The sequence below is a fragment of the Papio anubis genome, chromosome 5 (assembly GCF_008728515.1).
Source record: "Papio anubis isolate 15944 chromosome 5, Panubis1.0, whole genome shotgun sequence".
Classification (NCBI taxonomy): domain Eukaryota; kingdom Metazoa; phylum Chordata; class Mammalia; order Primates; family Cercopithecidae; genus Papio; species Papio anubis.
In genome coordinates this window covers 89,460,231-89,484,276 of record NC_044980.1, presented here as the reverse complement: position 1 = coordinate 89,484,276, position 24,046 = coordinate 89,460,231, and the positions used below count along the sequence as shown (strand labels likewise).

General features: G+C 39.3%; 1 long non-coding RNA gene across 4 annotated transcripts in view; it reads right to left on the bottom strand.

Moving 5' to 3' along the window:
- LOC108586359 overlaps positions 1 to 24,046 on the bottom strand; it is an 81,838-nt gene that overhangs the window by 6,386 nt on the left and 51,406 nt on the right. Inside the window, exons 1-2 of one of the 4 annotated variants that reach the window (XR_004183987.1) lie at positions 14,006 to 21,282; positions 3,302 to 3,359 (exon numbers count right to left, since the gene is read on the bottom strand). This is a non-coding gene — a long non-coding RNA (uncharacterized LOC108586359). Of the gene's footprint in view, positions 1 to 3,301; positions 3,783 to 14,005; positions 21,283 to 24,046 lie in introns of those variants that run through there. The other 3 variants (XR_004183985.1, XR_004183986.1, XR_004183984.1) reach the window with 3 other exon arrangements.

Here is a 24,046-nt window from a genome sequence, read left to right as displayed (position 1 = left end):
CAAACCCAGACAGGCTGTCATGGTGAAAAAAAGAAGACAGAACCTTAGCTATGGAATGGCAGTGTGGAGCAACGGCCATTGCTTTCAGTTTGGCCTGGTTAGCAAAAAGGTGGAATTGTTACGTAAATAAAGCCCCTTAAGCAGTGAAAATAAAAAAACTTCCCTTTTTTCCCTTTTGCTGGCCATTTTTTTCCTCCCACCACACCACGTGTGTGTCTGTGTGTGTGTGAGTGTGTGTGTGTGTGTGTGTATGTGTGTGTGTGTGAATTTAGTTACTTCAAAGATGTTGTTCCTCACAGTTTGGAACTTTCCTTTGGATATGATCAAGTCAGATAGAGTTGGTCAAATCCAATGGGAAAAAGACAGAAACAATAACAAAAACACAAACAAACAACAACAAAAAAACAATTAAGTGAAATAAACAAATGATCAACAACTTATATGATTACTTAGCGCTCTAATGGTAAGGAGAAATTAAGACCAGCTGGTTGTTAATTTTAACCTAGCCAATACAAACCCCAATTCAGTTACTTACCTAGGGATAGGTCTCAGGCTGAAGACTGCTCCCTACTATTTTCGAAGTAGGAAAAAACTCAAACTCATCTTCTTTGTTGGGAGAAAGCTGAAACTCCATAAAGGAGTTACCTGCCTTCTGTCATCATGGAAGCAGGAAAACTTGCCTTCCTTGTGTTGGAAGCAAGTAAAACTCCAAAAACAGGAGGTGTACAACAAAATAAACTTTAGATTTAGACTGTATTAGTTCATTCTTATGCTGCTAATAAAGACATACCTGAGACTGGGTAATTTATAAAGGAAAGAAGTTTAATTGACTGACAGTTCAGCAGTCTGTGGAGGACTCACAATCATGGTAGCAGGTAAAGGAAGAGTAAAGGCACATCTTACATGGTGGCAGGCAAGAGCATGTGCATGGGAATGGCCCTTTTTCAAACCATCGGATCTTGTGAGACTTATTCACTGCCATGATAACAACATGGGAAAAACCTGCCCCCAATGATTAAATTACCTCCCACTGTGTCCCTCCCAGGACACGTGGGGATTATGGGAGCCACAATTCAAGAAGAGATTTTGGTGGGGACACAGCCAAACCATATCATTTCACCTCTGGCCCCTCCCAAATCTCACGTCCTCACATTTGAAAACCAATCGTGCCTTCCCCACAGTCCCCCAAAGTCTTAGCTCATTCCAGCATTGACTTGGACTTTTGAATTAAGGCATGTAAAAAATACCCCCCTGAGTAAGAGAGGAAAAAGCAGCTTATTAAAAGGATAGAAATAAAAGACACTCCTTCCTCCTTTTTATACCAAAACAAAGTAATTAAGAATAGTTACATCTTATTATCATCCTCTGGTTTTGAAAGATCCACTTAATGTCACCTACTTCAAAAACCTAAAAATATTTAAAATTTTACTTAAAATCAAAGAGGTTTCTGAAAGTCACAGTACCAATAGCTAATGTTTACTGGGTAATTCACATATTCCAGGACATGAGCTCAGTGATTTCAACCCAGGACAAGCAGCATTGGCACTGATGGAGCCTGTTGGAACTGCAGAATCTCGGACCTCACCTCAGACATACTGGATCAATATCTGGATTTTAACAAGATTATTAGTGATTTGTGTACATGTTAAGGTTTGGAAAGTACTGCTTTAAATGGTTTATCTCAAAGTCCACAAAAATCCTATGTTTCTACTTCATATCTTCTTCAAAAATTTGCAAGTATTTTATATCTTCATTAAAAGCAAAGATGCTTCTGGAAGTTGTCAACCTATGTAAAAGAGAGAGGCTCTCTAAAAGAAAATGATATTTATTCAGAATAGGGTATTGCAATGGGAATACATGTACCATAGTAAACTACGTGACTACTCAATGAGGTAAAGTCTTTTAAAGGAAAAATGATGAAGATTACATAATTGTTTTGAGATAATTATTTTTGTTTACAAGGATCAATAAAAAGGGTGACATCTGTCTGAGGTTGGACAGGCTGTTTCTGGGTAGATGTCCTTGTAGAAGTATTTTTGTGTAAGGTGTATAATATGGTTTGGATTTGTGTCCCTGCTCAAATCTCATGTTGAATTGTAATCTCCAGTGTTGGAGGAGAGGCTTGGTGGGAGGTGATTAGATCATGGGGGTGGATTTTCCTTTTCCTGTTCTTGTGATAGTAAATTCTCATGAGATCTGGTTGTTTAAAATGTGTAGCACCTCCTCCCGCTCTTTCTTCTGCCTGCTCTGGCCTTGTAAGACGTGCCTCCTTCCTCTTCACATTCCACCATAATTGTAAGTTTCCTGAAGCCTCCCCAGTCATGCTTCCTGTACAGCCTGCAGAACCCTGAGCCAATTAACCCTCTTTTCTTTATTAATTACCCAGTCTCAAGTAGTTATTTATAACAGTGCAAGAATGGACTAATATCCTTTAATGGTCTTTATATGAGATTGCAGTTTTTGCAATCTTTTGTGACAGCTTTTGTTATCATATATCCATGCATAAGAACTTTACCTTCATAGCCCTCCCTGGCTGGATTTGTCAAGGTTTTTTTTTTTTTTAAACGTAAGCAATTCAATTTTAATTTTGACAACTTTCACAAAGTCATAATACCAACAGGTAGTATTTACTGAGTACTAAACATAGTCCACAAAAACCTTATGAGGCATGGGGTGGTACTACTGTTAACCTCATTTCCATAGATAAGGAAACAAGCTCTCAGAGATTAAGCCATTTGCCATTTGCCTAAGGACACAGCTAGTTAGTAGCAGGGATGAGATTAAGCCTAGAACATTCTATCATTTGGTACAACATTGATGAACCTGGAGGACATTATGTTAAGTGAAATAAACCAGGCACAGAGTGACAAATATTGTATGATCTCACTCATATGTGGAATCTAAAAAATTGAACTTGTAGATGTAGAGACTAGACTAGACTGGGGAAGGGTGTGGACACGGAAAGGGGAGATGTTGATCGAAGGGTACACAATTTCAGATAGACAGGAGCAATAAGTTCTGGTGTCCTATTACACAGTAGAGGGACTAAAGTTAATAGCAATGTACTATATATTTCAAAATAGCTGGAAGAGAGGATTTTGTATGTTCTCACCACAAAGAAATGATAAATGTTTGAGGTGATGAATCGGATAATTACTCTGGTTTGATCATTACAGAATGTATACTGAGCCATCACATTGCAGCCCATATGTTCAATCATTATTTGTCAATTACAAACAAATAAAACTTATTAAAAAAGAAAAAAAGACCCACCTATGCTGGGCTGGTACCAGACCCTTACCTTCTGTACTGGCAGTCTCTCCTCGTGCTGTGAAGAGCATTGTGGCCAGACCAACTGACTTAAAGAACAAACTTAATTGTAAAGAGCAGCTGAGTAAACTGAGACATCTGGAAAAGTGATGATGAAAGGACACCCTCGAAAAGCACAAACACATGTTTAAACATATGAAAGAACATACATTCATGTACAGGTAGATACATTAATCTGTAAAAAGGTAATTTTAAATGTCTTGGAGCTTTATCAAGTGAAGTTGAAGGGATGATATTCGATTTCCTTCTGAAGAATAATTCAATTATTTTGATATTCCCTCCTTTATTAAATATATTGAGGCAAGAATACAAGAATTAGGAATTTAACATGACACAGCAGTGAATTAAGTGAAAAGTGCTGTGGCTTTTACTTATTGCTAACCATTTTTATTGCTGAGAGAACTTACTATAACACCTTAATACAGTGGTTCTTCTTTTTTTTTTTTTTTTTTTTTTTTGAGACAGAGTCTCGCTCTGTCGCCCAGGCTGGAGTGCAGTGAGGTGATCTCAGCTCACTGCAAGCTCCGCCTCCCAGGTTCACACCATTGTCCTGCCTCAGCCTCCCGAGTAGCTGGAACTACAGGCGCCCGCCACCACGCCTGGCTAATTTTTTTGTATTATTTTTAGTAGAGACGGGATTTCACCATGTTAGCCAGGATAGTCTCAGTCTCCTGATCTCGTGATCCGCCCGCCTCGGCCTCCCAAAGTGCTGGGATTACAGGCGTGAGCCACCGCGTCCAGCATCATTATACTCTTCTCTTATTTTGTGTACTAATACTTAATATGTATTAAGGATTAACTGCATAGCTGTAATTCTGAAATCCAAACCTCTTTCCCATTTCTCTGTTCTGCCCACCTTGGGGCAGTGGTTGTTGCCTGGGCCCCACCCTCCTTGGGCAGTGTTTTTATTGTTGTTGTTCTTCAGGCGATTTAAATGTGCTGTCAGGGTTGAGAGCCACCACTGGTAACCTATGTGACTCCATCACAGATTTAAGAAAATTTGTAGCAATGGTAATCCATCAAAGGATGTGTGATGTGTAAAATTCCTTTGTCAGCAGCTCAGAAGAATGGGCTCAGTAGGCAAAAGGCAGAGAAGACTAGAGGAAGGATTATTCCTTTCTCTCTGAGACTGACCCAAAGGAATGGGAGAGTGAACTCCATATTTGATATTTGAGGGAAAATTTTAAATCTTACCACCAGCAGTAGCTTTGTCTGAGACTTCTAAAAGCTTCTTGAAAATACAGTTTTCACAGCTATGTTAACAGGTGGGGAAATCTTGAAATACTGAATTTTCACAACACAGTAACTAGATTTACTTTAGCAAAAGTAGAGCCCAAACTTTCTCTCTATAGTCCACTGTTTAACAAAGAATTGGTGATGGTAACTTATTAATGTTTTATAAATAATGATTTCTTATTAACGAAATATACACTTTACCTTATGAAATAAGATAGTTATGTTTCTAGGGCTAAACTCACAACACTCTCATTTGTTTGTTTGGACTTACCACACTCCAGAAGAATTTAGCTATATGCCTCAGAGCAAGTATTTTTATTATTTCTTCTTCTACCCTGGCTAAGAATGAAGTGAGTAATCCATTTTTTTTCAGGCTAAGAATGATTTTATACATCTAATTAAAACAGGTAGGCTGAATTGTCTCTTAGGGTAAAAGGGGAAAATGTTACAAGATCAGGAGAAGGCAAAATATGTTGGAAGACATAAAGGCTTTAGAATTAGGCAAAACTGGATTCAAATCTGGCTTTGCACATTATCAGCTGTGTGATCTTGCACAAGTTTAACATCTCTGAGTGCTCATTTTTCTTCTCTGCAAAGTGTGGCTGTTGACATCTGCCTAGATCACTTGTCATAAAGCTTAGCAGGCAGTACACAGTATGCAGTCTGTGAAAAGCAGCTATAAGTATATGAAATAAAGTGATGGGGTTGGGGAAGGGGCTTAGGCTTTCAATTAAAGGTGGGACAGCTCTACATGAATGTTCCCCTAGAGTTTCATACTCAATGTGTTGGAAACCTAAATGTATCCTTCTCCTCAGTTTTCTATCTCAGTATGTGGCATCATCACCATTTGACCCCCTAGGTAGTGAGAGACCTTGGAGTCAACCTCAATGTCCCATCTCCTTCCCTCTCCCTATCACAGGGTGTTGTTGGTTCTCTATGTCCCGGGTCTCTTAAAACCACCTCTTCCCCTCTGCCTCTACAGACCAACATAAATCAAGTTTTCATCTTCGTTTGCCTGGACAAGTGGCAAGGCAGCACTGAAGGGATACTCCTACCTCTATTCTTTTCTGCCTTTTGCCTACTGAGCCCATTCTTCTGAGCTACTGACAAAGGAATTTTACACATCACACATCCTTTGATGAACTGCCATTGCTACAAAGCAAAACCTAAATCTCATGCCTGGACTTAAGCAGTCTACATTCTGGCTTCTATGACTTTTGGCCTAATTTTTGCATCAGCCCCAAATTTCTGTTGTACCACCATCCCAGTGGATTCTAGAATTTAGGCTTACAAAATCATTCCACATTCCTTTAATGAATCCTTTAGCATTTTGTTCACTCCTTTCATGTGCCCTATCCCCATACCTGTAATTACTTTTCCTCTTTTACTTACTCAGGTCCTGCAAAAGTCAGTTCCATTATGATGTTCTCACTGACCTCTTCCTACATATTTCTAGTAAGAATGAATTTCTTTCTCCTGACATACCTCTGCCATATTGTTTAAAAATTGCCATACAGTGCTGGACATGATTATGTGTTCACATGTTTATTATCTACTCTAGTCTCAAATTTCTAAGGTCTTGAATATAGGAACCAATTTATTCATCACCCTTATTCCAGACATGATGGAACCCAGATATTATTGAGAATCAAGTGATTATGGTACATAGTGACCATCCTGAGTATGTTCATGTGTTACATAATGATGTTTTGGTCAACCAAGGACTGCATATAGGAAGGTGGGCTCATAAGATTATAATGGAGCTGAAAAATTCCTAATGATTAGCCATATTGTAGCCACGATAACATTGTAGCACAGTGCATTACTCACTTGGTGATGCTACTGTACATGCTGCCTTACCAGTAGTATAAATGTATAGCACAAGGGGCTGGGTGGAGTGGCTCACGCCTGTAATCCCAGCACTTTGGGAAGCTGAGCGGGGAAGACTGCTTGAGCACAGGAGTTCGAGTCCAGCCTGGGTAATGTAGGGAGAACACGTTTCTACAAAAACTAAATAAAATTAGCCTGGCATGGTGGCACACACTTGTAGTCCTGGCTACTCTGGACGCCAAAGCAGAAGGATTGTTTGAGCCCTGGAAGTTGAGCTGCAGTGAGCCATGATCATGCCACTGCACTCCAGTCTGGGTGACAGAGCAATCCCCCATCTCAAAAAAAAAAAAAAAAAAAATACAGCACATACAATGATGTACAGTACATAATACTTGATAATGAACTGTGTAACAGGTTTATGTATTTGCTATATTATAGTTTTAATTGTTATTTTAGAGTGTACCCTTTCTAGTTATTAAAAAAAAGTTAACTGTAAAACAGCCCCAGTCAGGTCCTTCAAAAGATATTCCTGAAGAAGGCATTGCTATCATAGGAGATGACAACTCCATAGGTGTTATTGCCCCTAAAGAGCTTCCAGTGGGACAAGATGTGGAGGTAGAAGACGGTGATATTGATGATCCTGGCCCTGTGTAGGCCTACGCTAATGTGTGTGTTGGTGTCTTAGTTTTTAACAAGAAAGGTTTTAAAAGGTTAAAAAGAATTAAAATTTAAAAATAGAAAAAAGCTTATGATACTATTATAAAGAAAGAAAACATTTTTGTACAGCTGAACAATCCTTTTGCTTTTTAAGCTAAGTGTTATTACAAAAGAACCTTTAGAAACCTCAGTCCTCTTTTACCTCCCTGAATACACACGTCATTTACTATGGCATGGATATTCCCATATTCCCGTTCCAATGCCCTATTCTTAAATAAATATCATTTTCTTGTAGAGATCCTCTGTTCCTCATTTAGGTTGACAAACCAAAAGGCGTTTCAATAAATATATGATCCATTATGCATTGATTTCAAAATTTAAACCTTGGAAGGCAATTCTTTTTTTCACATCCTATATCAGCAATGCTTAGAAAACAAACACCATTCTATCTGCCACTTATCACACTTCAGCTGTATTTTCCTTCTTCCTGGTCCTTGAACACAAAGGCCCCTTTCTCCTTCCAGGCCTTTGCATTTGCTGATCCCTCCTCCTGGAATGACTTATTCTAGCTATGTTTATGTTTGCAATATACTCCATATTTGAGTCTCACCCAAATGCCTCTTTCTCAGAAAGGCTATCCTTCACCACCTTAAACAAAATGGTCTTCTCCCATAAGTGTATCATGACCCTGTTATTTATTTATTTTTGAGACAGTGTTTCACTCTTGTTGCCCAGGCTAGAGTGCAATGGCGTGATCTTGGCTCACTACAACCTCCGCCTCCCAGGTTCAAGCGATTCTCCTGCCTCAGCCTCCCGAGTAGCTGGGATTACAGGCATGCGCCACCACGCCTACATAATTTTGTACTTTTAGTAGAGATTGGGTTTCACCATGTGACCAGGCTGGTCTCAAACTCTTGACCTCAGGTGACCTGCCTGCCTCAGCATCCCAAAATACTGGGATTACAGGTGTGAGCCCCCGTGCCTGGCCTCATGACCCTGTTTAGTTCCTTTATAATATTTATCTTAATACAGATTCATCATGTTTATTTGTTGTGTTCCTCCATAGAATGTAAGCTTTACGAGGGCAGGACTCTTATCTGACACTGCTTCATTCCAGGGCCTGGGACAGTGACCAGCACACAGTAGAAATGGAAAAGTTTGTGAAATGTTAAATTGAAATATCATTGCAATCACTGCATGGAATTATTGTTGAGATAGCAGTATAACATTAGTTATGTACACTTGTCATGTCATACTATGGTTTCAGCCATCCTCGACCATCCTTTGCTCTCCCATGGCGTCTCGAATCAGAGCACTCCTTTGAGTATTCTCATATATAGACCAGAGGGACCCTACTCTACTGTGACAGGCAGGATTCTGCTGTTCAGAGTGGGTGAGTCAGGTCTAGTCACCTCTCAGAGAGAGAGCTGCCTGCCATTCAAGAGAGTTTGAAGCTAAACCCCGAGTCCAACGAGGAGGGCCAGAGGGAGCCGGAAGACCTTAGCTGAGTGGATCCTTTGCCGCAGTTTTTGGTTAAGACACTAGGTGGCAGGTGACTATGCTCTTGGATACACCAGGAGTAATTAGCATTAAAGTGCTTATCAAATGCCGGATAACTTTCCCTGCTGACATTAAATGTACAAAAAATTTAATCATTTGACAGGATGAAAAGAATTATGATAAAGGTGGTAGCTTTAGTTTTGGTCTATGGAGGGTAAGATGTATTCTGAAACTTTATTTTCAGATTCACAAAGGAAATGTACAAAGTGGGAACATTAAAAACCAATCTAGTAGAAAGATGAATGTCAGCTCCAGGGTATCACCAGGAGAGATATCTTTATATAATAAAACTGAAATCGGTACTTTCACTGCAATAACAGCTTTGTACCTTTTGGAATAATAATCTAATTTAGTAAATAATTTATTGCATCTTTCTCTTTTCAACTTGAATCTCCAAACGGATCAAAGAATCCATTGTTTCCCTAGTAACCCTCTGTGTAGAGTCCTGGGTGAGCCTTTATTTTCTGCCAAGGTCACAGATCCTGGGGAAAATAGTCAATCAGGCAGCACATGCAAAAGCAGATTGTTTAGGTGTTTCCTTCTGTTAGACGAAAAATGAAATGCTCAGGTCACCTGCTATTCAATAAAGAAAATAGGACACAAAATGTGATAGACACAATAAATTCTAATAAAGAGATTTCCTTTCCATTTTGTGGTCTTTAAAGGGTGGTAATAAGAAAAGTAATAGGAGGTAAATTGTCGTAGAGGCACCCAGCAAAGGAAGAGAGTGTGAAAGGAAGAGTAAGGGAAGGAGATGTTGAAGGAGAGAGGGAGAGAGACAGTCACACAACAAGGAGACCAAAGGGAAACAAAAACAAAAGGAGTCACATCAGAGAAAGATAGATCGTAGAGGGGTAGTTGGGAGGTAGGCTCGTAAACCAGAAGAAAAGCAGAAGGAGAACAGAGGGAGACCAAAATTCAGAGAAGGAGGAGCAGGGGCAGAGTATGTTTTGAGACATTTTCATTGGTGGCTATTTCTCTAGGACTTCTTAATCTTCAAACTTTAGAATAAAATAATCTGTAATTTGAATCTTAAATAATCAGTAAATTATTTATTGCTCTTTAACACTTAAGCCTTATAAGCTTTTCTTGAAATAAATGTGAGTGAGCTTCCTTCAGGTTGCAAGAAACACAGAGAGGCTCAGGTTCGTGCAGAGGATTAGGATACGCAGAAAGAATATGCAAGTAAGGAAGGACAACAGGGACACATAGAGCTGGGCTTTTCAGAAAAAGAGGAGTTGGAGGACTTCTTAGGTGAGAACATAGTTCTAATCACTAGGTGTCTTGTCACTAGGTTAGCACCAGGGGACTGTTTTTCTTTCTTTGGTTCTTCATTCCCATCACTTCTCTTTCTCTGTGTCTGTGACTTCTGTTATCAATGATTTTTTTGTCTCTGAATTCAAACTTCCTAATATGAAGGGTCCATACTTGGTCCATCATCATCCATATAATGTGCACTTACTGGGCAGAGTGCTTACTTGAGGCTGTGTCAGAGACTGGCTACTCTTGGGTTAGGTGCCCACCATAGTTCAAACAAATCTGATTAAACAAGGAGGACCATATGGTGCAATGCGTATATGAAACCTTTCTGTATTAGACTGTGTGTTTGCCAGGAATCTAGAAAGGGAGAGAATAAAACTAAAAGGCATCTTGGTTGGCCTTGGTTGGCAAGAACAATATACTCTACCTCATGCCCATTAAAGGCAAACTGTACCTTTTCTTCTTAGACACAAGGGTTTAATAATGCCCATACAACCGAATCAAACCACTACCAGTACACTTCCCTCCTGAAAGTTGTCTAGCCACTACCTTCAGAAGAAATGATATAAAACACCTCAAACTTGCAGTCTGAAATCAACAGAACTTGAGTTTTTTTGTTTTTGTTTTTTGTTTTATTTTTTATTTTTTGCCTAATGAAGCAATAATACAGGATATTTTGGATAAATGAGAAGGGGAAATGTGGTAATTAAATAAACTCTTTGAGGAAAAGGAGAGAAGGGAAAAAGACTTCCCTCTTGTGAGGAGAAAAGCATATGGGCTGTGGGTATACCTGGACCCAATTACTAATTGAAAGAAAATAACTTATCTTCAAATTTGCTGCAGCTTAATTCTGTGCCCCAAATGTTTGGCAACACATCAGAGTTGGTAGTAGGGCACCTATGGAAGGGGGTGGATTTCCATTCTCTGTAAACATTTTCATATCTGCCATAAGATGACCTGACTTAAAGTTACCAGAGTGTGAGGGACCTGGTACTTAGGCAATGTAGATGTAGTGGCATTCATGATGGCCTGAAGAATGAAGACCCCCCAAAGCAACTGAAGGATAGTGGTATTTTCTAAGCACAATTAAGACTTCCAGGATCTTATTAGATTTGAATAGGAAGTCAGCCTGATATTACATTAGATGAATTTCTAACATTACAGCTTGCTTAGATAGATACAATTATATTCCATTTGATTTAGAGAAAATAAAGAAATGGATATTTTCTAATTCCTGAATTTAGAGACTAGAAATTATACCACCTGCACTGATTTCAGCACTGGGGACCAACAGTGAATGAGATCAGTCTGAGGACAGACTGGAACACTAACCACCAGTTTCCCCTTCTCTTTCACCCCCTAAATTAAGATAGGCCTTGGTCAAATTGTGGTTTTTACATTGTGCATTTGTCCGACATTGTGCATTTTTGTAAACATAACCACACTCTAAAAGTCTCATGAAAGTTGTCTATCAGTGATTGTATTAGTCAGGGTTCTTCAGCGACACAGAATGAGTATATATCCACGCTAAGGAATTGGTTCACGTGATTATGGAGTCTGAGAGATCCGTGGTGAGAAGCTGGGGACCTCCAGTCTGGGTCTGAAGATGTAGGAACCAGAAGAGCCCATGGTGTAGTGTCAGGCTGAAAGCTGATAGAGTCAAGATCCAGGAAGAGCCAATGTTTCAGTTTGAGTCCAAAGGCAGGCAAAACAACAACAAACAATGTCCCAGGCCAAAGCAGTCAGACAGGAGGAGCCCTCTCGTACTAGAGGGAGGGTCAGTGTTTTTGTTCTATTCAGGCCTACATCTGATTGGGCCACCCACACTGGGGAGCGAATGTGCTTTACTCAGTCTACTGATTCAAATATTAATCTCATCCAGAAACACCCTCACGAACACACCCAGAATAATGTGTGACCAAATACCTGGGCACCCTATGGCCCAGTCAAGTTGACATATAAAATTAACCACCTCAGTGATTATTTTCAATTTTCCTCATAGAAAAACAGAGGTAGGACAATGTTTAATGATTTATCCTGTGGGATCCAGCCCATGTCACCCAACTCAGAGGCCACAGAGAGAAAGAACAAAAGTAGAACCAGGCCATTGCAAATCTTCCCAAAGAAATAAAAGCTGTAGCCCTAGAGACAGGGCAGCTGAGAGGGGAGCCAGTTTTCCCCAGTGCTTGGATGCGTGGGATATGACAGGACTGGCTCTACTTGGCTCTGCTCATATCTGAGGCCGACCAAGGGAACTAGCTGGCCTTTGGGCAGATCTGGGGGTCATGTTCTAACTTGGCTGGAGAGAAATCTATGAAAGAAAGGCAAAAAAACCCCAAAAGTTATTTTCATGCACTGGGCATGAAAGGAAATTGATGGCAAAGACAGAGCATGTTTTCCTGTAGGCTGAGTGTAAGCTCTCATTAGGCAGAAGAGCCAGAGCTTATTTATAGAGAAGTACTACCTTTTTTTTATATATGGGCAGCAAGTCCAGTGAATGCTCATCAAGCAGGTCGTACAAACTTTGATTACAATGAATTTTCATGAAATTAGTCTCTGAGCACAGGACCTTCGGGAGTGTGTAGAGTCATCTTGACCCTGTAGGGAGGTAGAGATAGAGCCTTGCAGACTTCACTACTGCCAGCCCCCTGGTAGTGTTGGCCTCTCCCCCTCTCCCCTTCTTTTTCCATTTTTCTCTCCCTGTTCTTTTCTCCTTTTATCCCTCAAGATCCTCACTGGGGTGACTCAATGCTGTTGTCAAGCCACAAAACCACCCTGACCCCCACTTTGCCCATCTAGAGGGATGATATTTACTTAACGGGGTTATAATGAGGCCTGAATAAAATAGCATATATGAATGTCCTTGCATAGAGGAGACACAATAATTATTTGGTAGGAAAGAAAGAAGGTGAAAAGAAGGCAGTGGCTCAGTAGATGGAAAAATAAATCACTCAATGGAAAGTTCATCACGGGTAGGATGAGAGGAGGGTGAGTCAGAGCAAACTAATGAAAGAGTGTGATGTTGGAAGGTGCAGGCTGTCTCTGCTGCTGCTGACGTTATTTGAAAGAGATATAAGACTAAATCTCTAGTTAGTGGTAATTAGAGGAGCTCCCCAGGCACTTCATGTAGCTGGAATGGTAGCCTTCATGTCCTGCCTGAAATCAATTCCAGTTTGTATAATTACATCCAGACAGCAGGGTCCCAGCTGCAAGGTTTTACACAAAATATTTTCTCCATTGTACTTTCTATAATTAGTATTTCACATAGGTGAGTGGGGGAAAAGGCCACAGTATCCCACCTGGTATCCTTTTCTTTTTTAGGGCACATAGATGAATTCCTTGACAGACTGTGATATTAGGAAAGCCTTGAGAATGCATGAAAATTAAAAGGTGGTCTGGAAGTATTTTTCATTTTGCTTTCTGATATGGTCTTCCCAACAATGATATATATGAGGTCGTGGATCCTAAAAGTACAGGATGATGCCATCTTGATCATTATCACATGTTATGGACTAAATTGTTTCCCCCACAAAATTCACATGTTAAAGCCCTAATGCCCAATATGTCTGTATTAGGAAATAGAGCCTTTAATGAGGTAATAAGGTTAAATGAGGTCATAGAGGTTGGACCCTAATCCAATAGACCTAGTGTCCATATAAAAAGAGGAAGAGACAACAGAGATCTCTCTCTCTTCACATGCTCAGGGAAAAGGCCATGTGAGGACACAGTGAGAAAATGGCCATCTACAAGTTGGAAAGAGAGCCCTCATTAGAAACTAACCTGCTGGCACCTTCGTCTCAGACTTCCAGCCTCCAGACTGTGAGAAAAAAACCTGTTGGCAGCTGAGGATTCTCAACATGGTGCTGTAGGTTGAGTTCACTGGAGCCTCCACTGTCCAGGGCTTATCTCGAGGTGGGCTGCTGTGATCCATCATGAACACAGAAGAAAGCATCTCACAGCAAGTTCTCTCATATGCTTGGCTACATTTGTTTTTCATAAGCATGGCTGTAGTGACCACAAAGAGCTCTATAGCTTAGTCCATGTTTCCTATTGCTCGTTTTAGTTTCCTATTGTTGCTGAAACAAATTACAACACACTTAGTGGCTCAAACAACACAAATGTATTCTCTTACCATTTTGGAGGCAAAAGCAAAAAATCAGTTTGAGCAAATATCAAGAGGTTGGTGGGATCGTTCCTTCTGGAGGTTCTGAGGGGAGAATCTGCCTCCTTGCTTTTTTCAGCTTTTAGTGGCTGACTGTGTTCTTTGGCTTGTAGTTACTTCCTCCTTCTCCAAAGCACATAACTCCAGTCTCTGGTTCCATCATCAAGAGTCAGTCTTCTTCTCTAACTCTGACTCCTCTTGTGTCCCTCTCATAAGGACCACTGTGATTGTATTGGGCCTACCTGGCTAATCCAGGACAATCTACTCATCTCAATCCCTTGATCTCATCTGCACAGTTCCTTTTGCCATATTAGGCAATATTCACAGGCTCTGGGGGATGAGGACATGGACTTCTTTGGAAGAGGCATGATTCAGCCTACCATACTATTCTTCCCTACACCTCACACTCCTAAGCACAAACCCCTTATAGAGACCACCCCCATATGCAGCTCTCTGCAGGCTCAGTATATCCCTCCTGAGTGGACTGAATATTTTTTCCTTAAACCAGATCTTATGCCACCTTCTCCAGGAAGCTTTCTCTCCCTTCTCCAACTCATTTTGACTTCTCATAGCACTTAAATAAGAATTCCATTATTTGGGTCTAATATGCTATGTTGAATTTCAACTCTATTTTGTTTCACATATATATGTCTTTTTTCTCTAACCAAGCTATATGTTTTTTATCTAAGTTCTGCATGTTTGCTCTGTGTTTTTCTTCCTCGTTCCCCTGAAATACTTTCTTTGGCCTCTAGGTGGCCTTCTCCTTTATTCTCCCTCTCCATTTCAGGTTCTTTGTCATTACCCAACTGAGTGCCTTAGCCCATCACTGTCTCTGCTTCTTTGCTCCCCATCCCACCCTTGGTGTTAGTTATGGGTCAGGCTCCTGCTCTGGTCCTTTCAAGGTCTTGTTCTGGGAACATTGCCTGATTCCACTGCCCTCCATGACTGGGGCCCAGTCTTCCCTTCCGATTGTACTTCCCTGAGGCCTGGAGTTCTGCTGCTGATTCCCAGCTTCCCTAGTGACCAACTCCCAAGTTGTTTCACATAAATTCTCCACATAATGCCTGTTTGATAACAATCTGGGGACCCAGGCCACTGACCACACTTGCGGCTGGTCCTTGTCCATATGTTGGAGCCCTTTTACCTCATCTTGAGCCACTGGAGTTGCCAATGGAGGAATCATGCTTCTATCTACCTAGATAAATATCCAGTTTAGTATCTGAGGCAAATTTCCCAGCCCATTTTATGCCTGCATGTGCATGTCCATTGCCAGCTCCGATCCTCTGCATTTGTTATCCCATGTTTCTGTGAGTAAGCAGACAGGCTTCATGAATGATTCCAAGATACAATGTGAATCTCCTATAGTGCCTAACATAGACCTAGCCAGTGTTCAAATCCAGGGCCAATTGACCAGGGAATTGATTTTACTCTGTAGATTCCATATTTGACACACTCAGGACAAAATATACTTGAGATGCATCTGGAAAAAGAACTGCTTCCTTGGTCTTGCCTTTCTTGAAACATTAAACTTAACTGCAATTTCCATTTTAAATCCATTTTTTGAGAGTTTGCTATATGGAAACACCAGGAATAATAAGAGGAAATAAAAACTTACCACAATCCTCCCATCTTTAAGCAACTCCTAAGTTATTGTGGTACATTGAAAACAAAAACTGAATTTACTATCATATCATAGCCAGCGATAAAATTTGTAGGATTTACCGCAAAATAAAAATGTGAAACCTCTTGTTGAAAAAGCAGATAAAAGGTGACATAAGCAGTACTAAAATTTGAAAATTCTTTTTTTTTCTGTAGGTTATCTTGACTTGGCATGGTATTTTTTAATGTGGTATTTAATATCATTCTAAGTAAAGAAAAAATTAAAATTTAAATTATTAGCATGAATTTTGTCATCCATCTTTATATTGTACAATGCTGGTTTTAAATTCAAATATGACAACATTAAACTCATGAAGAATCATTGAAATTACATAATTGTAGCATTTTGTTTTTGGTAGAACAGTAGAAATGCTCCACTAGGCTAACTCGACTGTTTTTTCTGTTTACATCTTGACATTCACGCATTCTATCAACACTCTACTTTTAGTTTGCTAATGAGTAATGAACTGCAAGCAAAGGAACTATGGGTTGCCCTATCTTTCCCTTTCTTCTATATTATTTTCTGCAGGAGTGGTTGGCTAATAAAAGGAAGTAATAAGAGGTGGAAAAAATGATAGAGTTCCGTGCTCATTCATGTTTCTTACAACATCATTGTTTTCTTTAATGCATTCAAAGAAAGTTCTATTTGGAAGGTAAGGCATGACCTCTTGGAATTGCAAGTGCCACTGCTTCCTCAGTAGTACATGTAACATGCTTATCTTGTACTATAATTTTGAGTCTTGCTGAACTCTCATGCATTGTGGGTGCACTGGAATTCTATGGTCTTTGGCATTGCAAATGGTTTATGTGAATGGGGCAGTAAGGAATGGGTGACATGCATTGGCTTAGTTCAGCTGCTATAATAAAATGCCATAGACAGTGTGGCTTAAAAACAACAGAAATCTATTTCTCACACTTCTGGAGGCTGGAAGTCCAAGATCAGGGTGTCAGTGTGGTCAGGTTCTGATGCGGGCCTGCTCCTGGGTGGCAAACGGCTGTCTTCCTGGATTCCCACATGGCAGAAAGAGGGCAAGAGAGCTCTCTCTGAGGTCCCTTTAATAAGGCACTAATCCTATTCATGAAGCATTCACTCTCATGACTAATTTCCTAACATCTCCTAATATCATCACACTGAGGGCTAGGATTTCATATATACATTTTACATGCATATCACACGTATCTCTTCTGCTCATTCAGTCCATTGCACACATATTGCATATATCTCTTCTGTTCATGTGCATACTTAATTGTCCCATTGGACTTCACCTACAAAACACATATCAAAGCTAAAATTATTAAGAATTTCAAGATGATGACAACAGAGCATTAAATAAAGTGCGGGGCCCTTCAGAGTGCAAGGCTCAATGATACTGCATAGGTCACACAGCCATGAAACAGGTCCTGATGGCAATACCCTGTAAAAAATTCCATGATCAAGACATGCTCAGGGTTAGAGAACACGTCACCAGATGGAGAGAAGAGAGAAGGACTTTCTACAGGAGGTGACACTGGAGCTGAAGCTTCAAGGATGAGAAAGATTTCGCAAGTGCACAAAGGAGAAGAGCATGTTCATAGGGTGACAGCAGGTGCAAAGGCACAAAGCACACTAAAGCATTGTGTGTTTGGGGAATGACAGCAGTTTGACGGAATTGGATACAGATGGGTATGGGGCAGCAAAAGAAGTTGAGATTTAAGAAATCCTCAAGAAATGTAAGTGCCAAATGAAAGAATTTAAACAATCCAGGAAGCTATGAGATGTCATTGGAACAACAGAAGCAGGAAGGTGACATAAAATAATTTGTTCTCAAAGAGTTTCTTTAATAATTATGTGGAAGAAAGATTTGGAAAAAAAACTATAGTAAGAGAAACCAACTTAAAGTCATTGCTATGCTATAAGAGAGAAGCTAAAACCTAGATTCTTTAGTTTTTTTCTCTTTAAAAAAAGTTAATTGAGAAAGAACCATATTACTGAATGAAATAAAATTTAGCTGAAAAATTAACTAAAACGTAATGCCACATACAGCAATGACAATTGCTATAGCTGGGTTCTCCCTCCCCACCCCACATTTTTTTTTTTGAGACAAAGTGTAGCTCTGTCACCTAGGCTGGAGTGCAGTGGCGTGATCTTGGCTCACTGAAACCTCTGCCTCCCGGGCTCAAACCGTTGTGCCTCAGCCTCCCAGGCAGCTAGGACCAAAGATGCAGACCACCACACCTGGCCAATCCCTCTGTATTTCTAGCAGAGACATGGTGAACTCTGCTAGAGATCAGGCTGGTCTTGAACCCCTGACTCCAAATGATCCACCCACGTCGGCCCCCCAAAGTGCCGGGACCACAGGCGTGAGCCACTGCACCCGGCCGTAGCTAGGTTCTTATATCAGCTTCTAAGCCATTCCTTCAAAGCACTGGTCAAACACTTTGACAAATATGGCTAAGAGAAATGTCTATTCTAATTTGCTCTATATTCTATTATTCTCTTGATATTTGGGCTTGCTGATCCTCTTCTGAATTTTCTACTGTTTTTCTCATACACCCACCTGTACTGAACTATTGACTTATTTATTATGACCTACAATACAAACTAAAGTGACCACCCAGTCTTGTTAGATAATTTTTCCAAAGTTCAGTCTTTGGTAAGCACAGAATCCTTATAAACAGTATTGCTTTTCTCCAATGTGCTTTGCTAAATGTCTTCCACCAATGACTTATTTATTACTTCGAGGCTTTTCTGTGTAAAAGAACATAAAATTGCAGGACCCTCTAAATTTATTATACCAAGGAAGAATCTAAGCCCTGGAGACTAAGTCACGTAGCATATTTGCAACTTCTGCTTCTTAGATTATAAATTAGCTCTCTTCCTCATTGTTCTTGTTCTGTAAACAACCAGAGGCCAGACCTATTCGCCTTCCAGTCACTGATCTCTGTTATAGATTAATTGCCTCCTTTATTGTCCTGTACCTAACTCAGACCAGATGACAAAAAAGACCCCATGACTGTTACATCTGTAATGTTGAATGTTAAACATGCCTTCTCGAAAGAAAAAGACCACCTCGACCAATCAGTTCATTGTAACTATACATCAAGCCTTATATAGAAAGATGTTGAAATTCTGTTCAGCTTCCCTAAGCTTTATCTAAAATAACCCCAAACTTCTACACTTCAGAGCACTGATTTCCACTCATCGTAATCTGTATTTTTCAGGCAGCCATCCTCAAACTTTGTGCTGGAAAAAAACTCTCTTTAAACTAGATTCTGACTCTTTTCGTTATTTAGGCTGACATCTGTTTCATAAGTGCTACTTGCTCTGCTTCTCTTCTCTTCTTTTCCTGTTCTCCGAGAACTGTGGGATTGGTGTCAATGTATGCACCAGTACTTTTAGTAGGGGAAGAGAGGAGCACTTTATGCTTCTGTTTTTCTATGAAAGGGACCTGCCCATACTGAGGGAAAACTGGAAGTTTTCTCACTATGCAGAACAGGGATTGTGCAATATTCATGTAACACTGTAAGCAATTCTTCTGTTGCCATTGCTAAAGGTTTAACTGTCGAACAATTCTATGCATGCTGCTGGCTATGCTGCTTTATCTTTTTAATTAATTAACTAGTTAATATTTATTAATATTATTTTTAATTGACAAATCATTTTTAAAGCAAGAGCTTAACTCTGCCAGCCAAGAACTATTCTTCCAACATAGTTTAGTTGTTGTGCAGATCTTACTTATTTAACTTTGCAAGGAGATGGAGAATAGGAACCAATTTCCAGTCTCATCCTGACTTCCTCACTGTTGATTTGTCTGTGCCCAAGAACTTTGACTTCCCACTTCTATTTACTTTTCCCCTCTGGTTCGTCCCATCAAATTATTCCCTGATTAAACATAATTTGTCAGAGCAGTGCTTTGCTACGTTTCCCATGTAGTGGCACATTTAGGACATGGTGTCTGCATGGCACACTGGGGTTAAGGGACAAGGCCACTTGCAGGTGGCAGGAGATGCTCTTGGGGGTTCTGGCTGAGTCAGTTCCACCCATCTGCTCCAAGGGTTGAGGGAGTCCTTAGGTGCGTCTTTACCTGCAAACCATTTGCAGCATAACAGCCTGTCCTAGCACATAGATTGGAAAATTCTGTAATAAAGAATCTTTAGCCCTTCCAAGTATCAATGTTAACTAGATCAATGTTTCTTAAATTTTTATATCCTTATGTATCATCTGGGTATCTCACTAAAAATGCATATTCTGATTCAGTAGGTCTGAGATGCTGCATTTCTAACAAGTTCCCAGATGATGCCAGTGTGGTTCACAGACTGCACTTTTTGTAATAAGGAACTAGATGATTCATTAATACAACTTGCTCTGGAAAAATTATAGAAGAATTCAAGTCATAGGAAATTTCCTCACTTTTAAAATTAGTTCGCAGAGCATCAGAAACAGTATAAAATAGCCTGTTTCAATTGTAAGTGCTCTAATTCTCTCATTTGACTAAATCTGCCTTGGGTTCAGTGTCATATATTGAATAGCTGAGAAACTTCACAAGTGTTCTTGATTACCCTCTAATGCCTATTTTAAAGTGATTTTAATGGGCAGTTCCTTGTATAAGGAACAGTTGCCTGGAGGGCAGAGAATGCCTGCTAAATTTCTTTTTCTTATAATCAAAGAAAGACCCTTATGAATGAGAGGTGATAGTTGATTATTTAGCAAGGCTTTTGTGCTAGATTGAACATACTGAAAGAAAAACATAATTACGTTAAGTTATTATATTCTCCTAGTCCTTGATATAGAGAAGTTATACTATTAAAGGAATCACTCAACTTTAACAAAATATCCTTTCTCCTCAAATTGTAACTAAAACTTTTTGCTCTAGGAATTATTGTTTCTCTGTCAATGAATGCAGATTCAGAGATGATAGGTGATATGTTCCATCTCCAAATGGAAATAAATTTAAAAGCAAGCGTAAAAATGACTTTAAGATAAGTGAAAACTGTTATTTTAATGTCTTTAAAAGAGGGACAGAGTTCCCAAGATTCAAAACATTTTGAAAATAAAAATGTAAACTTTCCATTTTTAATACACACCAGTTTTTAAAGAAGAGAAAAGATTGACATAATATGATATTGAAAATGAAATATACCTCTATTCATATTCAAATTTTAGAAATTTTGGGAATTTTTGCCAAAATACATGTTTACAAAAGATCCAAGCGTCTTTCTTAAATGTCCTTGAAAAGTTTACTGAACATTTGACAATTTACTCTATCAATCTTTGTAATATGAGCATCAGTTGGACCTTTGAACATAAATTGAATAGTGGGGAATGAGTTTGACATTACTTAGAAATCTGTTATCTTCAAAGTAATGTAAATTAAATCATCTTATTTTCTGAATGAAATATTTTGGGAAGGAAGGGTAGTTGCCGTAGTAAATTTGAAAAGCTGGAAAAGAAAATGTTGTCTAACTTTATAACCTGAGGAAGAAAAAAAGTATGTGGGAAGACAAATGAATAATTCTTGCTGGGCGAGGTAGCTCACGTCTGTAATCCCAGCACTTTGGGAGGCTGAGGTGGGCAGATGACGAGGTCAGGATATCAAGAGCATCCTGGCTATCATGGTGAAACCCCATTTCTACTAAAAATACAAAAAAATTAGCCAGGCGTGGTGGTGGGCTCCTGTAGTCCCAGCTACTCAGGAGGCTGAGGCAGGAGAATGGCTTGAACCTGGGAGGCGGAGCTTGCAGTGAGCCGAGATTGCGCCACTGCACTCCAGCCTGGGCGACAGAGCGAGTCTCTGTCTCAAAATAAATAAATAAAATAAAATAAAATAAATAATAATAATAAAAATTCTTGAGGCCTAAACATTAATAGTCAATTGAATAAAATATATTGTGAACGTTAACTGTAGAATTCCATTACCAATGTATGGCAGCCTTCTTCCTAAGCAGAACTAAAAAACATAGGTGGAGCTTTTTCTATATGAAATAAATAGTTAACCAATTTCATATCAATCCTTTCTTTGAAGATTGCATAGAGAAATCATGGGACAAAGTGAATGACTATGAATGAGTAGTTTTATGGCCAATAAATTGTAGTATATGGTGTGTTACATTAGAGAAAAGGGCAGTCAGATTTCATGCTTCAAAGTGTAAATTGATTACTTTCTTGGAGTCTGCTCATAAATCGTTTTTCTGGCCATCTTACTGTAATTTCATCCAATTGGTAAAAAGCAGCTTTAAAAAAAGTGTATTCGAAGAATTAGATTTAGACCACTATAGTTATCAGATAAAAAAGCCCAGTAAACTTATGTTTGTATGGAGAAAATATGAATTTAGGCTGGGCGTGGTAGCTCACACCTGTAATCCCAGCACTTTGGGAGGCGGAAGCAGGCAGATCATGAGGTCAAGAGATCAAGGCCATCCTGGCCAACATGGTGAAACCCCATCTCTACTAAAAATACAAAAATTAGCTGGGCGTGGTGGTGCGTGCCTGTAGTCCCAGCGACTCAAGGAGGCTGAGGCAGAAGAATTGCTTGAACCTGGGAGGTGTAGGTTGCAGTGAGCTGAGATTGTGCCATTGCATTCCAGCCTGGCAACAGAGTGAGACTCTATCTCAAAATAAATAAATAAATAAAAATAAAATAAAATATGAATTTAACATGGCTTATAACATCCACATTAATTGCATTGGTTTTGTTTATGAAAAAAATAACACCCTAGAAACTATTTTTCCTTTTGAAGTGACTACAGTTGAGCTAATTACATCCAGGTGATGACTGGATCATGGAACAGAACTCTGTACAGCTAGAGTTCCAGTAAGGAAAAGAAAGCTGAGCTACATGAGCTGTCTCAGCGAGCTGGCACTAGTATAGGCACTTTGCACATATGATCTCATAGAGATAATTATTTTTAAGAAGGACCACAGTTAATAAAAATAGAAGTTCTCTGAAACAGTTAAGCAGAGCTTCCAGAATATTCCTTATTTAATATCATGCATAATTGGAACAAAAATAAAGAATACTATTGCCTAAATAGTATGAGGAATTTGTTGATCTTCAATGTTTCTCAATCAGCATTTCCTCCTGATTTGAATATAACTAAGCATTTCTTGCAGTTAAAACCTCCTAGAATGTGTCCACAGAGCTGAAATTGACAATAGCTTCACCATTTTTCATGATTAAGTATGTTCAGTATTCTTATTAGTTACCCGTTTCCCACTGGTCTTTCTGCTTACAAAACAAATAGCTTTTACAAATTAAAGAAACAATCATTTACCTTCTGTGTCCCAACAACCCTCTCATCACAAAGATGATATTCAAAATATTTGCCTACTTAAGTAGCAACCAACCAAAACACCATACCAGTCCTCTCTGTATATTTACCAGCATGACTATCCTGAATTAGTCAGGAAATCATCCATTCTCCCCAACTAACCACCTTCAATCCTAGCGTGTTACTCTTGAATGATGGAGTGCATTATTCTATTGGTGTGTAGGATTTGCAAACTCTAGGCACATGCTATAGAACTTCTGAGCCAGAAGGACAACGGCCTGAGCGGCCGTAATGGGTTGCTCTTTTCATGACAAAAAAAGTGCTGTACAAATCTTTCTAGCTGATGTGGTGAACTGAAAATGAGGGGTTCTATTTTCTGAATACAAAATTCTATTGCTTAAATAATCAGAGCTATTATAGAAATAAATAAGACTCTGTGTTCAATAATAGCTGAGGTAGTGTGAGGCAGTAGAAAGAGCAGAGGCTTTAAACTTGAATAAATCTAGGTGTGAAGGTGGTTTTCCTACCTCGATGATCTTGAGTATGTTACTTATTCTAATTTATTTCTATATCCTTATCTGTAATACGGAGATAAAAATGCTCCATGTGGTTTATCTGAGGTTAAAATGGGATAACATATATAGAGGGCTTAACAGAATGACTGGCTAACACCTAGTATATGCCTGATAAACAGTAAGATTATGAGTTGTCTTCTCAACTCTTTCTGAATTAATCTGTGGTTAACTCATGGTAGGTATGTAATTTATACTGGAACTTTTACTTTGTATCAGCAGTTCTTTACTGTGGTGTTGGTCGTAGGGTCAAATCTATCACCGATGTGGCTACCTTTGGAAATAGTTGCTTTTATGAATTGCAGTCTTCTGCCAAATGGTTACTAGATTTCCAACTTATTTTGATGAGCTGACTTTCTCATCATATTGTTGCTTCAGCAAGATCTGTCTCTGATTCAGCTAAGCCTCCGGATTCTAACCTACATTGAACTCCCAGGATAGGAAATGTGGCTTCTCTTCTGTCTTGTGACTGTAACTAGTCTTGTTTAATCAAGGCACAATTGAGCTCATTTATATAATAGTATCTATCAAC